Here is a 3,817-nt window from a genome sequence, read left to right as displayed (position 1 = left end):
CTTTTGGTGACTTTCTTTATGACAAATAATCTCACTGAAGATAAGTTGAATTATCTGCTAATCATATGTCATATCTACCATGTAGCAAAAAATGTATACCTCTCACTAAAAATTAACAGAAATTCTGTTAAGAAGCACTGAAGCCATACGTTGAAGTATATGGAGTTCTAAGCTGTGGGTACAGAACAGTGGGTGTGAGTTATCCAACATATTTTCTTGCCTCTTACGTAAGTTTTTGATCAGCTGAATTGGCCTAAGTAATTTTTACATTAATTAATTCAGAAGCCATCAGGTTTCACAGAGGAATTTCAGAGCAACTATATGTAATGTTTTTTTACCTATTTAAATGGAGAACAGGGACGCCTGGGTTTCTCAGCGGTTGAGCATCTGCCTTTGGCTCAGTATGTGATCCCTGAGTCCCGGGATTGAGTCCCACATCGGGCTCCCTGCATGGAGCCTGCTTCTCCCTCTGCCTGTGTCTCTGCCTCTCTCTCTGTGTCTCTCATGAATACATAAATAAATAAAATCTTTAAAAAAAAATAAATGAGGAACAGTAAAATATGTTCAAGAAAATCAGATTTGTATTATAGATACGTTGTTTCTATTTATTACACTTAACTAAGCACGTGGAATTTTTTTTCTTTAAGGCTGATTATACACATTTTCTCCCAACTTAGTTTGAAAAATTGTAAACCTAGAGAAAAGTTGAAAGTATGTTGAATATCCATGTTCTTTTTTTTTTTTAACATAAATTCACCGGTTTTTAACATTTTGCCACATTTGCTTTCTTTCTCTCCATTTCTTCCTCTCTCACATGCACACACAGATACATGCTCGCATATACTTTTTGCTCACTGAATCACTTTTTTTTTTCTTTTAGAAAGCATTTCTTTTAAGATTTTATTTATTCATGAGAGAGAGGGAGAGAGGAGCAGAGGCACAGGCAGAGGGAAAAGCAGGCTCCATGCAGGGAGCCTGACCTGGAACTCAATCCCAGGTCTCCAGGATCACACCCTGGGCTAAAGGCGGAGTTAAACCACTGAGCCACCCGGGCTGCCCTCCCTGAACCATTTAAAGTAAGTTTTAAACATCAGGGCATTTTACCTCTAAATATATTTAGTAAGTCCGGGTCAGTTGTCTTCTAGAAAACTCCACATCTGGATTTGTCTTACTGTTTCTTCATGATTCAATTCAGGTTAAATGTTTTTTCAGGGATGCTACATAGTACAGTTGTTTATGTTCTGGTGCATCACATCAGGTTGTCCTTATATTGGTGATGTTGGGTTTGATTCTTTGGTTAAGGTGTCCCCCAGATATACCCAATAAACTGTGGGTGGTACCATTGAGTATCTTGGTCTTCAGCCTCCTTTTACACATCGGTTATAAGTGTTCACTGATGATCCTTGCCTAAATCAGTTATCAGGAGTATTAAGTGGTCATTTTCTTATCCCATCATTCCTCCTGCATTAATTAGCTGGGATTCATTTATAAAGAGGTTTTTTTTCTCCCCTCTCCCTCTTTGGGTGGTTGTTTTCACTGAATTTTTTAATTCAGTGTTAATAATTACTCATTCTTTTTGATGCTCAAATTGCCCCAGATTTGATGAGAGAAATAATTCACAACATAAAATACACAGGATGGCTGGGTGGCTCAGCATTGAGTGCCTGCCTTTGGCTCAGGGCATGATCCCAGGGTCCAGGATTGAGTCCCACATCGGACTTCCTGCATGGAGCCTGCTTCTCTCTCTGTCTATGTCTCTGTGTCTCTCTCTGTCTCTCATGAATAAATAAAATCTTTTTTAAAAAACTCACCACTTTAAAATGTTCAAGGGTTTTTAGTATACCATGTTGTGTACCCACTACCACTGTCAAATTCCAGAACATTTCCATCATCCTAAAAAGAAACCTCATATCTCTTAGCTCAGATTTCCCTGCTCCCCGTTATTTAGCATAATATTTTCTAGGTTAATCAGTGTTGTAGCCTGTACCAGTACTTCATTTCCTTTAATGGCTAAATAGTGTCCCATTGCATGGATAAAATTACATTTCCTTTGATCCCCTTATCAGTTGATACACAATTGGGTTGTATTCAGCTGTTGGTTATTATGAATCATGCTGCTAGGAACATTCATAAGTAAGTTTGTGTGTAAACATGTTCTACAGGCACATACCTATGGCAGTTCTCTTAACTGAAAAACCACCAAATTGTTTTTCCATGGCAACTAAACCATTTTACATTCCCACCAGCAATATATAAGGTTTCTGATTTCTCCACATATTGGCTAACATTTGTTTTCTGGGAGTTCTTCATTGTTTTTGTTTGATGTTATTTTAATTATAGCCTCTTGGGGATCCCTGGGTGGCTCAGCGGTTTGGCGCCTGCCTTCGGCCCCAGGGCGTGATCCTGGAGTCCTGGGATCGAGTCCCGCATTGGGCTCCCTGCATGGAGCCTGCTTCTCCTTCTGCCTGTGTCTCTCATGAATAAGTAAATTAAATCTTAAAAAAAAAAAATTATAGCCTCTTAGTATAAAGTGGTACCTCAGTGACTAATGAGGTGGAGCATCTTTCCATGTGCTTATTGGCCATTTGTATATGTTATGAGAATTGTGTATGCAAATCCTTTGCCCATTTTTTATTATTTATTTTTAAGGTTTTATTTATTGTTTGGTTTTGTTTTGTTTTTAGATTTTATTTAATCATGAGAGACAGAGGCAGAGACACAGGCATTGGGAGAAGCAGGCCCCATGCAGGGAGCTCAATGTAGGACTCCATCCCGGGTCTCCAGGATCACGCCCTGGGCTGAAGGCGGCGCTAGACCACAGAGCCACCCAGGCTGCCCTTTTTAAGGTTTTATTTATTCATGAAAGACAAGAGAGAGAGGCTGAGACACAGGCAGAGGGAGAAGCAGACTCCCTGCAGGAAGCCCAATATGGGACTCCATTCCAGAACTCTGGGATCACGCCCTGAGCCAAAGGCTCTCAACCACTGAGCCACCCAGGTGCCCCGATTAATTACCTTTCATGTACACATCATACAGAAAAGTATATGACTTAGGGAACTTGCTCTATTCACTATTGAACCCGTACTCTGTCACAAACTGGAAACGCAGAGATGAATAATAAGCAGCTTTTGCCTCATTTCTACCCTTGAAAAGATTATACTCCTCTGAGGAAGATGGTTAAAAAAAAAACCCCAGCTAGTTACATTAAATATGATAAATGCTGTTACAGAGAGAAACAGTGGGCTGTCAGAACACAGGAAGGGGCTTAAATTTAACAAGTGGTGTTCCTTTACGTTCTTGGTTTCTAGGAACTGAACCACCCAGGCATCCCTGCTCGTTTTTAAAGTATTTGTTGCATTGTAAGAGTTCTTTATATATACTAGATACAAGACTCAGATACAGCTCTGTCCTTTTATTTATTTTTTAAACAATTTGTTTAATATTTATTTATTTATTTACTTAGGATAGAGAGAGAGAGAGAGAGGCAGAGATACAGACAGAGGGAGAAGCAGGCTCCATGCCTGGAGCCCGACGTGGGACTCGATCCCGGGACTCCAGGATCGCGTCCTGGGCCAAAGGCAGGCGCCAAACCGCTGAGCCACCCAGGGATCCCCCAGCTCTGTCCTTTTAATATGCCCCCATTTTTCTTGGAGCATTTCCTTGTTTTCTGGCACAAAAAGGTGTTTTTAGGCTCACCTTGCATTTCCCTTGTCTCTGACCTGGAATCAACTGTTTTCTAAGGAGTCCTGGTTCCTTTTAGTGGGAATGGGTATTCAGAATTAAGGTCTAGACTGTAGGCATGCTTAACATTACTGGA

Source organism: Nyctereutes procyonoides, unplaced genomic scaffold, assembly GCF_905146905.1.
Source record: "Nyctereutes procyonoides isolate TBG_1078 unplaced genomic scaffold, NYPRO_anot_genome, whole genome shotgun sequence".
NCBI lineage: Eukaryota > Metazoa > Chordata > Mammalia > Carnivora > Canidae > Nyctereutes > Nyctereutes procyonoides.
The sequence above is the reverse complement of the archived record's forward strand: the minus strand, read 5'-3'. Positions refer to the sequence as shown.